Source organism: Euprymna scolopes, chromosome 20 (genome assembly GCF_053919585.1).
Source record: "Euprymna scolopes isolate OS-2025 chromosome 20, ASM5391958v1, whole genome shotgun sequence".
In the NCBI taxonomy this organism is placed as follows: Eukaryota; Metazoa; Mollusca; class Cephalopoda; order Sepiida; family Sepiolidae; genus Euprymna; species Euprymna scolopes.
Genome location: NC_136501.1, coordinates 32,011,261 through 32,027,486, shown reverse-complemented (window position 1 = coordinate 32,027,486; position 16,226 = coordinate 32,011,261). Strand labels below are relative to the sequence as shown.

At 23.8% G+C, this 16,226-nt stretch overlaps 1 protein-coding gene across 4 annotated transcripts in view; it reads left to right on the top strand.

Moving 5' to 3' along the window:
• The window catches only part of LOC145241384 (uncharacterized), a 366,249-nt gene that overhangs the window by 322,616 nt on the left and 27,407 nt on the right, over positions 1-16,226 (top strand). The gene's annotated exons all lie outside the window — the stretch shown is intronic.

The following is a 16,226-nucleotide window of genomic DNA, read 5'->3' as shown; positions in this document are numbered from 1 at the left end:
TTTATTTTTTTATTTTTTAATAATTCAGTAATATTCAGGTAATTTCGACTGCATAATTTGGAAGCTACCATTGTAATTTATTAGAATTGACAAAAAATCAGTTGACACCATTTTTTTTTTTTATCATAAAACTCCATTTATCAACTACAAAATTTCGTCCCAATAGTGTAGAAGTGTCTATATATATATATATATATATATATATATATATATATATATATACACACATGCACACACATTTTATATATAAGCATTAATATGTTGCTACACATTCATGAGCATGTTTCGGTCAGCTAGTTACAAGTAAGTAGAGACCTTTTCAGCCGATATTGCTTATACAAAAGTTTAGTTTGTAATGAAAATTTTACAGAAGTTTACAAGCACAAAAAAGAACTTTTGTATAAGCAATATCTGAAAGCGTAAATCCATTTTTATTGAGCTTAACTAATTATGACAATTTAGAAAAACTTTATTGAATATATATAAGTATATATTTTTACAAACCTGTGTATGTATGTATATATATATATATATATATATATATATATATATATATAAAGAATAAATGACATTTAACTTTATTGAATATATACATTATAAGTATATATTTTTACAAACGTGTATGTATGTATATATATATATATATATATATATAATGAATAAATGACAAAAGTCTATATTCCAAATTTCATTATGTTGACCATCTTACAATTTATTCCTTTAATTCAGTTGACACTTACAATTCTAGACAGCATCTGTTTCGTAGCACAAAACCAATCACTTAATTATTATATCAATGAGTGAATCTATTTTGCCCTTAACTCATCAGAAGAAATAGCAACAATCAATCCATCAAAAGGAAATAAAATGCGTTTGGACATGATTAAAAAACTTCAAAACAGCGTAATGAAAGAAAACTATAAGGTATTTGCAACTTCTCTTCCAATTTTCAGATTTTTTTATGTCCAAATCCATTTTATTTCCTTTTGGTGTATTGATTGTTGAAACAGAAAATAATAATCCTTTGTAATAGTAATGTGAGGCATATCTGTGGGACTTCATCCTGTGACATTTGCAGGTCACATGATTTTTAATAGCTTGATCCCCGGTTTGCATAAGTCATGGATAAATCTGATTGGAGAACAAAAGAGACGATCATTGGTGAATTCTTGCACAGCATACGTCCCCAAAAGCCTTGCTTTTATACAAGGATACAAACTATTTGTAAGATAATGCTCAAGGCTTTTTTTTGTACATTGCTTTTAATGAATCTAGTATGATAGAGTTGTTGCCCTAATATACCTTAATCAAATATTCAATCTCTCTCTTCTCTAACTTTACACGTATAACAATGGAGCTACCCAACATGTTTTATTCTCTCTATCCCTAATTTTACTAAACAAAAAGCTATATAAAGTATGTTGACATTCAGAAACAAAATAATTTTCTGCTTGTATGTTTTTATTTCTTCTTCTTATCAATGATTTCGATAATGAAAGTTTTATTTGTGCATTTGCAAGGGCATTTCAGTTTTTGACAACTGAAGCTTTGCCAATTTTGTGTTGGATTATTTTATTGCATGATTATATTTATTTACACACTTGAATAACTAAACTAAATTACTAACCATACATTTCTGGATTTCTAAAAAAAAAAAAAAAAGAAAAAACGTTTTTTTTTTCTTTTCTATTTCTTTTTTATTTTCATGAAAGCCAGGCTTAACACGGCTGAACGTTTCTAACTCATTTTCACAAATCAATGTTTATTCTTTCAAATGAAGACTGGCAACATTTAGGTTATGAAATTTTACATATTATGTCGTGTGTATGTGAGTGTGTGGATGGTGGGAGGATTTTATGGACATACAATCTCAATCCTTATGAAATGCAAGTCTGCAAAGTGCAGGTGTAAAATGCAATCATTTTGCTGATATAAAAATGTTCAAGTAAAGATGATTAAATGAAAATAATTTTAAATAAATTACCATATTGTTTAAGTCATAATTTGAGGGGATATTTTGTAAGTTGGAACGAATGGTTTTTGCATAGATTGGTCCGCAATGCCAGGTATATTTTTGGTATTAGCTAATGATATCTTAATAATTATAAAACTCTGTAGTCCGTCTGGGCACTATTGCTTGCTTGATTGAATCTTGTTGGTTTTGGTTTTGATTCTAGCTGATGGAACCCAAGTCTTTTTTTTTTTACTTTTGAAATTAAGACTATATATTGCGTACAATATAATATGGAATAATCGATAGAGAATTGACTTGTTAATAATAAATACAAAGTCTGCATGAATTAAAATATATTTAAGCATATTTTACAACTGGGCGACCTGCTAGTTTAATTATAAATTTCAGGATAAATCAGTGGGTTTGATTTTCCAAATTGGAAGATAAATTCAATAAAATTACATAAACATGAATTTCCTTAACACACAGGAGACAATAGCTATATTTATATTAGAAAGAGTAACCAAATGTAACTACTATCGAAATTAAATAAATAAATAAATCGAACTAAGAGCAGATAACTCTAAAAACAATTTTACACCAAAAGATACTTGATCCTTTTACATATATATATATAGAGAGCAAGGGAGATAATTCTTAGCAATCTGACAGTCATTGATAACTTCAGCTAAGTTTTACACCTTTATTTTTTTGTTGAAAATTTACAGGATAATTATTTATTTAGTAAATACTGTGAACTTAATCGTATATTAGTGATAAAAATATACATTATTTTGATTAAGAAAAAATGTTTTTAATTATAAATTCTCATAACAATTAAACCTACTCCTCTTTATTTTATGCTTTGCTTGGTCATTGTTATTGGCGTTTTTTTATATTCGTTACGATGTTTACACATCGTCAGATTAAAAGCATTTATGAATACAAGCAGAATTATATTCTGAGGATAGAATTAATCAATAGGTTTAATAATGGTTATAATTCGATTTACTAGTATTGCAAAGTTTGTATCTCCAAAATGTGTTGTGCATACTGTATATATGCTCTGTGAGGTCAATATTAATAAGATATAGTTAAGTTTGCAAAACAAACAATTAGCAACAAAAATAAATAATAATAATATAAATAATAATAATATATATAATAATAATATAAAAAATAATATAAATAATAATATAAATAATAATAATTATAATATAAATAATAATAATAATATAAATAATAATAATAATATAAATAATAATATAAATAATAATAATAATAATAATATAAATAATAATAATAATATATATAATAATAAAATAAATAATAATAATATAAATAATGATAATATAAATAATAATAATAATATAAATAATAATATAAATAATAATAATATAAATAATAATAATAAAAATAATAATAATATAAATAATAATATAAATAATAATAATAATATAAATAATAATAATATAAATAATAATATAAATAATAATAATATATATAATAATAATATAAATAATAATAATATAAATAATGATAATATAAATAATGATAATATAAATAATAATAATATAAATAATAATAATATAAATAATAATAATATATATAATAATAATATAAATAATAATAATATAAATAATAGTAATATAAATAATAATATAAATAATGATAATATAAATAATAATATATATAATAATAAAATAAATAATAATAATATAATTAATAATAATATATATAATAATATAAATAATAATAATATAAATAATAATAATATAAATAATGATAATATAAATAATAATAATATAAATAATAATAATATAAATAATAATAATATAAATAATAATGGTATAAATAATGATATGAATAATAATAATATAAATAATAATAATATAAATAATAGTAATATAAATAATGATAATATAAATAATAATAATATAAATAATAATATAAATAATGATAATATAAATAAGTTATATAAATAATAATATAAATAATAATAATATAAATAATAATAATATAAATAATAATAATATAAATAATAATAATATAAATAATGATAATATAAATAATAATAATATAAATAATAATAATATAAATAATAATAATATAAATAATAATAATATAAATAATAATGATATAACTAATGATAATATAAATAATAATGATATAAATAATAATAATATAAATAATAATATAAATAATAATAATATGAATAATAATATGAATAATAATATAAATAATAATAATATAAATAATAATATAAATAATAATAATATGAATAATAATATGAATAATAATATAAATAATAATAATATAAATAATAATAATATATATAATAATATAAATAATAACAATATAAATAATAATATATATAATAATATAAATAATAATATGAATAATAATAATAATAATAATAAAAATAATAATAATATAAATAATAATATAAATAATAATAATAATATAAATAATAATAATAATAATATAAATAATAATAATAATATAAATAATAATGATATAAATAATAATAATATAAATAATAATAATATATATAATAATAAAATAAATAACAATAATATACATACTGATAATATAAATAATAGTAATATAAATAATAATAATATAAATAATAATAAAATATATAATAGTAATATAAATAATAATAATATAAATAATAATGATATAAATAATAATAATAATAATATAAATAATAATATATATATAATAATATAAATAATAATAATATATATAATAATATAAATAATAATAATATAAATAATAATATAAATAATAATAATATAAATAATAATATATATATTATAATATAAATAATAATAATATATATAATAATATAAATAATAATAATAATATAAATAATAATATAAATAATAATATATATAATAATATAAATAATAATAATATAAATAATAATATAAATAATAATAATATGAATAATAATAATATAAATAATAATATAAATAATAATAATATATATGATAATAAAATAAATAATAATAATATAAATAATAATAATATAAATAATAATATAAATAATAATATAAATAATAATAATATATATAATAATGATATAAATAATAATATATATAATAATGATATAAATAATAATAATATAAATAATAATATAAATAATAATATAAATAATAATAATATAAATAATAATAATATAATAATAATATAAATTATAATAATATAAATAATAATAATATAAATAATAATAATATAAATAATAGTAATATAAATAATAATAATATAAATAATAATATAAATAATGATAATATAAATAATGATAATATATATAATGATAATATAAATAATTATAATATAAATAATAATATAAATAATGATAATATAAATGATTATATAAATAATGATAATATAAATTATGATAATATATATAATGATTATATTTATAATAATAATAATATAAATAATAATAATATAAATAATGATATAAATAATAATAATATATATAATAATAATAATATAAATAATAATAATATAAATAATAATAATATAAATAATAATAATATAAATAATAATATAAATAATGATAATATAAATAATAGTTATATAAATAATAATATAAATAATAATAATATAAATAATAGTAATATAAATAATAATAATATAAATAATAATAATATAAATAATAGTAATATAAATAATAATAATATAAATAATAATAATAATATATATAATAATAAAATAAATAATAATAATATAAATAATGATAATATAAATAATAATAATATAAATAACAATAAAATATATAATAGTAATATAAATAATAATATAAATAATAATAATATAAATAATAATAATAATATAAATAATAAAATATATAATAGTAATATAAATAATGATAATATAAATAATAATATAAATAATAATAATATAAATAATTGTAATAAAAATCTATATAAATAAAACAGTAGGTGCATGTATGTGCTTGTGTAAATATTTAATCACTAAACTCTTAAATTACTAGTCACATAGAACTGAAGTTAATAGGACATAGTAATCCTACCCTAAGACTGTTTTTATAACTAAGCCTATGACAACAGCATATTCTTTTCCTTGTTTCGATTCTCAAGTATATATTCATTGATATCTTATGTGTTTTTATGTAGAGTGATGTGGTTCTCCGTTGATTAATTGTGTGTAACTGTGTCGGATATATACTCGGGAGTCAAAACAATGAAAAGAATATGCTGTTGTCATAGCCCTACTTATAATGAGTCAAATCTTTGTTTGGATGGATGAATAATGTGTACAGAAATATGCTGGCAAGTTGAAATGCAAAATGTTCATATCAACTTGCCGACATATTTCTGTTACTTTTGCGCATGCACAAATTCATTCATAGTTTGAAGTGGTTTAATTTTAAATCTTTCTTATCTTTCTGTCGATAGCTCAAATGGTAGGAAACGCAGCTGGAGTACTAAATATTTTGGTTTCGATTCTAGCTGATGGCACTGAATTCATTTATTTTGTTTGTTTTATTTTAACTTTTGAAATAAGTATTATCTATTAGGTATAATATAATATTCGAAAGAGAATTGGCTCTGTAATAATAAATGCAAAATCTGCATGAATTAAAATATATTTAAGTCTATTTTATGACCTGGCAAAGCCCCCCCCCCATTAGTAATAATAATAATAATAATAATATCTCTATCTTTTCTAATTTTTATTTCACTGAAGTTTATTTTTCCTTTTTTATTTCAAATACAAATATAATTTGGAATTTAAGCATAATGTCTAAATTATGAATTTTCAAATTTCAAAACTAAATTATAGTAAATTCATTAAGGAGAAATGTATTCTGATTTAAAAAAAAAAAAAAAAATTCATTTTTCTTGATAAAAAAATATTTGTTTCTCCCATGCAACCCCGCATAATGTGATACTTTTCTAATAAAGATCGATAATGTTTTATTTAAAGATTTAAATTTTTAAAATTATTTCCCATGACAGACTGAAAAATATCAATATTTTCACCATAAACTTGTGTGTATATCCAATCAAGGTCCTAAGATTATATACAAAAATATCTGGCCAAAACTCTACTATCTATCTATCTATCTATCTATCTATATATATATATATATATATATATATATATATATATATATATATATATATATATATATAATCAGGTTAAAGTATTCAAGAGTGATAACTAATGAATTTTACAAGGTTATTAAGAGTGCTCAATAAAAGAAGAGCAAGATATATTTTTATTCATATAAAAATGATTTACTTGATCGCGACACTGAACATGCTAATCTTTTGAACAAATGGTCGATTAAAACCAGAAGTCCTCATCAGGCTACTTAATAAATGGCTACTTTCCACAGAAGAAACCAGTCCTCAAATATATATCTGCAATCAATCACCCCTCCCCCCCCAACACACACACAAAAGGTTAAATCAAATTTTGTAGGGTGAAAAGATTTGGGTTTGGAATCTTTTCAACCAAACTCTCCTCCACCAAAAACCTAGATTTTTTTTCATTATTATTTATTTATTTATTTATTTATTTATTTATTTTAATAGATATTTGAAGTTGAATTCATAAATTTGATTTTCACAAATGGAAAAGGTTTTTTTTTTTTAATTTTTTTTCTCTTTTCTTTACGGTCCATTTAATGAAGCAAACATTGTTCTATGTCTTCATACTTTCTTATTCTTAACCATAATTTTTTTGTTGTTGTCTATAATTGTTCAACATACAACTTTCCTTCTATTGAATAACGTCACCCCATCATTTTATACTTATTTATCATTGGCTTCAGTGTCTCTGCTATTTTGTTCTATTGTCTCGTCTAACAAAAGGAATGACTATTCTCCACACTCACAAATATTCATGCCATGCACATTTCACTCTCTTGCATTGGGGCATGTTCGTTTTTTATCCCTTTTCTATTTATTTTTATATATATATATATATATATATATATATATATATATATATATATATATATATATATATATATATATATATATATATATATATTTATTTATTTATTTATTTATTTATTTATTTTTTTTTTTTTTTTTTTTTTTAATACTTCTCCCTGCGTAATTTCGCCATGAAATTCACCATGAAGTATCGTCAAAATTACCTCCCCTGAATTTTCTTTTAGAATTACTTCCCCTGATTTCTAACTCGTATCTAAGGGAGATAACTATGGGAAACTGAAGATGTTACTAAATTTTGACTTTTTGTTCTGAATAATTTATATTTCCACTTGATCTTTGAAAAGAGATTTCAGGATAACTAATGTCGGTTACGTTAAATAAACTTATTTTATGCTGACTTGTGTTTTCTGTTTAGTGGAAGTTTTGCCGGTGTATACCGAGGAAAAGTTCCCTTTTTTATTACCAATGTAATTTCAGTTTTATTTTAAAACTTTACATTAAAAAAAAAACAAAAAAAATAATCTTTACTTTTTCGGAATGATATTATTTTTAATAAAATCTTTTTTTTTTTTTTTTCAGAGTGATTTTATATTATAAAAATTATATATAAATATATTCTTTTGAAGTTTACATAAAAAATAGTTTTTACTTTTAAGTGTATTTTTATACATGTATATTGTAATAAAAATATATTTTTTAACTTAATTTTAAAAATTCTTCTGTATATTTATCAAATCAAAAAAATATTTTTTAATTACAAGATATATATACATATGGATGTTTTGAAGTGCAGGAAAGTTGGCAGCCAAAGAAACTGTAGATATAAGTGATTAGACAAAACAATGCAAAGTAAGATTTGGAGATGGTTCACCTGAAACTTGGAAAGCTAGTTTGTGAAAAAAAGAAATCGATAAATAAACCCTCGACGAGAGAAAATTAACGTTAAATGAGAGAGAGAGAGATAGAGAGAGAGAGAGAGAGAGAGACCTACTGTACCAAAGCAGCATTCACCCTGGGCAGGTTGAAACAGCTTCCCCTGAAGGTGGAAGTGTCAAGGGAATATTAAATCCACAAGCGGTCCCCAGTTGCATTATCTCTCCATTCGTGGAGATGACAATGTTTGGCTTTCGCATTTCTTGCAGGGAGGCGTCAGTATCCTCCTACATACAGCGCCTGGTATTCCCAAATGGTCACCCATCTGATACTGAATAGGCTTGCTTAACTTCAATAATCTAATTGGAACCCGTGTATAAATGTGATTATGCTATATATGATATTAGTAACGAATTTTTTCGACATTATTGTTCATCCTAATACATTATTAATAACTTTAATTTTTATAGGGATTGCAATTCGTTTAATTTATCAATTCTAAGAGTTTTATTTTTGTAAATTAACTCATCAGATATTTGCAAAAATATGCTAACTTCTGTTTACATATAATCAACCATTTAACCCGAACAGGTATATATATATATATATATATATATATATATATATATATATATATATATATATATATATTAGTTATAACCTATTTGGAATTTTAACATCAGGGGTTTCTTGGCGCTGTTTTACAATTTGTCATTGTTCTGAGGGAGACAACTCTCTTTTACTAAGAGATTCGTTCATGTTTTTCATCTCATAATTTTAGGACGCTAATCCTGCTGTCATTAAATTTACATGAGCGGTTTACAAAAACGTGTTTTCATGTTTTTCATTCCTTTTTTTTTTTTTTTTTTTTTTTTTTTGAAGGGGGAGTATTCAATTATAGAACATATAGTTTTTAACGGGTGCTTCTGCAGTTTAATTAACCGTTTTTCCATTAGTAACGTGCCGACATTAACAGCCAACGTAAACAGAATATTTGTGAAATATTAAACAGTTCTTCTGCTCAGTTAATGTCGGCACGTTACTTATGGATTTCATATTCCAAAAATCATATGGGTTTGGCTAGTAACTTTTCTATTTGGCTAGTAAACGAAAATATTTAGTTTTCAAAGGTCAACTAAAAATAAATTTATCTGCATTTCATTAATACTTAATTGAAAGATTGCCGAGGTTTCTTTTACATGCTTCAAATTGTTTCAGAGTAAATTCATAGATAAAAAAAAGTTTTTCTTAATTTTATTTATGTAAAATTCATGCTACAAATGGCTTCAGAATAGATTCATAAAAAGCAACCAAGATGAGAACAGTTGTCCAAGTAATCAGTCCTCGTCTCAAAAATTCAAAATAAATTTGTACAGTTTTTGAACTGATTTCTTCATCTTGGTTGTTGTTACCAGAACATTTCTATTTATTGCCCTCCGGTTTTCTTCAGGTGGGACGAACTCAAGATTTGAACATAATTCTTTACAGGATTCCTGAGGATACATTATTTGCATTCCATTTTTCAGGTCGTGTGAGATTATTTAAATCAACTTATTAAATCGTCTTGCAGCATTTTCTTAGGATTGAACTCGGAACCTAGAGATAACCTATACACTTTAACTGACAAAATACAGAGAAACAGTAAAACTTTTGTCTCTTAAAGTTCTGGAATACATCTTTCCTAAATTTAACTGATCCCAGGATTTATTAAGTTTGAAAATGTCCTTTTTTTCTTTTATTTTTCTTTTTTCTTATTTTTTTTTTTTTTTAAATTTCCATGAACTGAATAACCAATTTAAACTTTGAAATATAACACTTGTGTGAAGGTACAACATTTGGTTTTCAGTTGTGATATTTGGAGAGTGTATAGCAGGGGCAGAAAACTCTATTTTGTGGTATAAGTTTCTTGATTCAATCAACGTGTAACAAAAATTTTCTCAAAAAAAAAAAAAAAAAAAAAAACAGGCATTTAAAAATTTCAGAATTTTGGCTTTGTTACAAAAAACTTTTTAAATCTCTAATTTGTGTTAAAAAATAGTTTGTGTTATTATGATTTTCTTAAATCTTTTTAAAAAAAAAAAACAAAAAAAAAACATGCATTTATCGGGAGATTTTCGATTTGATCCTGAAATTGTATTTGTCTGTACCTGCTATGTACTCTCCAAATGTTCCAACTGAAAACCAAACCTTCGCACTAGTGCACAGTTGCCAAAATATTTCCGTAGAATTTTAAATAAATTGATTTATGATTGGAATAGTCGGTAAAAGTACAGAATAGTTTACAATTGATAATTTATAACCCCTACCCCCCTCTAAAAAAATAACACATAATTTATATCAAACACATTAGAATTAAATTCTCTACCTAAATAATCAAGTAATCAAGTCTTAACATAACATTTCGCACATTTTTCTATAAAATCTGTCTTAACACTCGATTTTTAATGGTTGCCAAGATATGTAAGAATGTTGACTTTGGCCGCCATTAAAAGTCGAGTGTCAAAAAATATAGTTAACGTGTGATAACTCATGGAAAAAGTCATGAAACCAACACATAATTTATATCAAACGCCTTAGAATGAAATTCCTTACCTTAATAGACAAGTTTTCACGTTTGTAACACTTATGTGACATCTTTTCTTCTATAAAATTTATTATCTTAACGTTCAACTTTTACTGACTGCCAAGATGTGTTGGTTGTGTCCGCCATTAAAAACTGAGTGTTGAAAGACAGATCTTATGAAAAAAAAAATGTTATGAACGTTAAAACTTGGAGAATTAGGTAGATAATTTCATTTTAAGGCGTTTGATATAAATCATGCATTTTTATTTGTTTTCTATGAGTTATCAAGTGTTAACTATTCTGTACCTTTACAAAAGAGTCTTTTATGAGAAATATTTAAATATTGAGATAAAAGTGGTAGGGGTGGATGGAGAGGTCTTTCAGTTTTTTTTTTTTGTTTTTTTTTTTTTTTGTTTTGTTTTTTTTGTTGAAACCGATTATTTATTTATTTATTTATTTGTTTTGGCATTTGTTTTTGTTTTTTTGCATTGATTGAAAAAATGTCAAACACATGTGGAATGATCATCAGCATTATTGCTACCGTCCTGTTACTGTTTGCAGCTTCTGTCTTTTTTTTTTACTTGTTTTGGAGATTTCATCTTCATTTATATGTCACTGATTTTTAGCAATTCATTTAAAGTTTTTAGCGTCTGTGCTTCACCACTGTGTTTATTTTATTTCATTAATTTTGTATATTTGTTTTATTTGTAATATTTTTTTTTTTTTAAATATCTTCCTTTATATAAATTGTATAAAAAATGTCCTCAAAGGACAAATTTTCCCGATTCCGATACAATTATCTGTTCTAAAGTTTTGATTCCAATACGGATTCTAAAATCTCTGTCACCTAAAAAGTAGAAATTCATTTTAGGGGCTGGGTGGGGGTAGCGGACACTTCTCATCTACTTTTAAATCTAGATTTCATTTTCGTTTTATTTTGATGTCTTTGTTTTTCATTTATGTATTTATTATATCTAAGATTTTGATAAACTTATGAGATTTTCATCTGTACTTTTTTTCATGTGTCATTTTTAACGTGCCATTTTTTCCTGTACAATTTTTTTCATAAATTCACTATTATGATCTATAGATTTTTATTTTACTAGTTTAAAATCAATAAATATTTACCATTTGATCATTAATACCAACAATAGATACATTTTAAACAACAAAAAAAAAAATTAATGAATTGTTTTTGAAATCTGAAATTAGGTTCAAATTTTTCTCATACATGAAAAAGTTTTGATTTTTTGATTTCCAATTCTGATTAATAATCCCAACATGTACCAAGGCCCTACTGACAAATTTATATTAACTTGACCTTTAAGAACTAAATATTTTCGTTTACTAACCAAATAGAAAAGTCACTAGCCAAACCTACATGAATTTTAGAATATGACATCTTTCTTCTGTGACAAGTATGTACACCATTTTTGTATTTTTTTTTTTTTAAATAATTGTAATTCTAAATGTGCACCGAATTTTATGCTGAAACTTGAAGGTATAAACATCCAAATTTTTTTCAGATGTTTTTTAAATGGTCTTTGTTAAGAAAAAATAAATTTTATTTAAATAATTAAACTTTGCTCGTTTCTAAAAAAAAAAAAAAATTTGAAAAGACATTTTATAACTTGGCAATGAATTTTGGAAGATTGTCGGTGAAAAGAAAAAAAATCACTGAAAGATGAGTGTTTTATTATTTCTAATTGCCACTTGAAATAATCACTCGCAAATGCAAGTGTTTTACTTGCAATGTAAAACTCTGAGCAAGAAAAAACACCTTGAAAATAAGTTCTAACTTTTGATTAGTATATAGATTCTTCAAAATGATAAAATCTGAAAATCTGATGCTTCAGATTTTCAGATTTTATAAAAAGAAAATTTAAGGAAAAGCAACAGGAAAAAAGATTCAATTTTTAGCAAGGATTTTAATTTTATGAGTTTAACATAAAATAGTCTGCTCACTTGATTTTTGTACTTCTGTTTAACCAAAAAATGCTGCCTACACATGTATGTCTGAAATTTTGAGCTGGGGGTTCATTTTAGATTAAAACTAGGCTGGGTGCTCGGCGTTGCCCGGGTTTTTGTTGGTGTATGTTGACCAAAAAAGAAAAAAAAAGTTGTAGTAGACAGGCAGGTTCGAACCCATGACGCGAAGGTGGAAAAGAAGAAAGTGGAGGTGTGTGTAAGGGTGTTGGTTGAGCAAAAAAGAAAAAAACAAGAAAATTGAAAAAAGAAAAAGTGGTAGTAGGTAGGCAGGCTCGAACCCGTACCGTGAAGGAGGAAAAGAATGTGAAAAAAAAAAGTGGCGCATTAGCTGTTGTGCCCATCGCCAAACCGGAAGTAACATAGGTTTAAATTAAAACTAGACAATCGAAAAGAGGCAATGACTTTCGAAAATATTGGCGAAAAAAGTGACCCATCCCTGTAGAAAAGTGCCCAGTTGGGGATGAAAGAATTAATGTTTTTGGCCAATTTTTTTTAATATTTGTCGTCCAAAGGTTCGAGCTTCAAAATGATACCAATCTCGTGAAAATATATGGCCTCTGTCGAAAGTTTTTGTGAGACATACATACATACACACATTTAAACAGATATGTGAGATTTATATTATAGACTAGCGAGGGGTACCTGGCGTTGCCCGGGTGTTTGGAGGTGTGTGTGGAAACTCTGAGGGTGGGGGGGTTAAAAAAAAAAAAGTAAGTATGAGCATCGAACCCGAACTGTTGAGGCAAAATTGTAAATTAAAGTGTGGAAAAAAAAAAAACGTGCGACGTTAACCATTGCCCCACTGCGAGATGCTAATGGAAACACATTTGAATTTATTTAATTACTTGGATTTGGCAGGTGCCTGAGTTAATGAGGTCAAGTTTGACTGCGGGATAGTATTTTCCCAAGATGTTATAGGAAAAAGACTAACCCACATGCGGCGAGCGACAAATGTTGAATATTTATCTTCCCGAAATCGAGCAAATTAAATAGACAGGCGAGCTTCGTTGTTAACTGTGAGATATTACGATTTATATGTGATATAAAAAGTTTTTAAAAGTTGTGAAACGAGCGACCGCTTCTCTGAAAAAAGCCTTTTGTAGACATACAGAAAAAACGAACACGCATACATACATGCATACATTTTCGCTTTTATATTTATAGACTAGCCTGGTTGCTCGGGTGAATGGAGGTGTGTGTTGAGCAAAAAAAACAAAAAAAAAAAAAAAGTGGTAGTAAGCAGGCAGGCTCAAACTCGTGCCGCGAAGGAGGAAAAGAATGTGGAAAAAAAACTCAATGTCTTTGCTGTTGCATCCATCACCAAACTGAAAGTAGCGAAGGTTTAAATTAAGGCTAGTCAATCAAAAAGAGGGGATGACTTTAAAAAAAAAAAAAAAAGCGACCCCTTCTAATAGAAAAGTGTGCAGTTGAGGGTGAAGGTATTAATGTATTCAGCTAATTTTTAGATATTTGTCATCCGAAGGGTCAGCTTCAAAACGATACCGATCTCATGAAAATCCGAAAGTTGTAGGCAGACATATATACAGACATACATTTAAACAGACAGGTGAGATTTATATTATAGATTAGATAGAAAACTGTCTCTAAGATTTGATCAGTAATTAAAGATAACTTTTTTTTTTAATAATTTGAGAATGTCTTGTCAAATCAATATAGCAATTCAAATAGTAAAAATAATCCAAAGAGAGTAATAAAGAAGTCTTCAAAGAAAATTAAACTCCAGGAAGATTGTTTTATATTAACATAAGTTATTGCTTTATAAAGTTTGATACTTAAATACTTGGAACAGTAATTATGAAATAATAAACATTTATTTCATAATTTTGTTGTCGACTCGGAACAAGTTTTTTTCATTTATTCATTTAATTATATGGACATTAATATTTTGGTAATTTTTATTAGTATTGGGACGATTAATCGAAAACGGGAATCGGAAAAATCGGAATTGGTAGTAGTAATAAATATTTATTGATTTTAAACTTTCAGTAAAGCTAAAAATCTATAGATTGCTTCTTCACACGTGTGTTTTCCATTTGGGAAAATATATGCACATTTTAGCATGTGTTTTTATGGTAATCGTGACAAAATAACTATATTTTATAGTTAAATATTTAGAGATTTATAAATAATCGGAATCTGGCGGAAAAATATTGGAATCGTCCCATCATTAGTTTTCATACAAATTTATCTTTCAAATGTGACCATAAAAGAAAATCTAAAAAGAAATCAATTTACCTTTTTTGCTTGCAATTTAAAAATAGATTGTAACTTGTTGAAAGTCAGCTCAGTTTTAATCTAAAGAAAGAAACATTTTGAACACAAATGTTGAACATTTGTTCAGTAAAAAAAAAACGACTTTTTGTTCTATTAAAAATGTTGGGGGCGATTAATCAGAATCGGGAATCGAAAAAATTGATAAATTTGGCAGTCTCGGAATCGGTATCAAAATCAAAAAAAATTGGTGCCTATTTTCTGATGCCAAATTGATTCTTTATTTGATTTTGTTTTAAGCAAAATCTTCCATTGCTAGTAATAATGATAAAATAATAAATATTTATTGATTTTAAAATATCAGTAAAACTAAAATCTATAAATCATCCTCCACAAGTGTAATTTGACGTTTAGGAAAATATCTGGAAAATAACAACTCTATAGTTAAATATTTAGAGATTATTAAAGAATCGGAATCAGTAATTGTATTGGAATCGGGAAAAATATTGGAATCGTCCTATCACTAATTAAAACCAAAACAATCATTAAAATAAAACAATAGTTAATTAATAAGATGTTCTTTTCAAAACCAATATGCAAATTTGTTAACCTTGCATGAATAATATTGCATATACATAATCAGCCTATAAAAATAATGGTGCATTTGTTG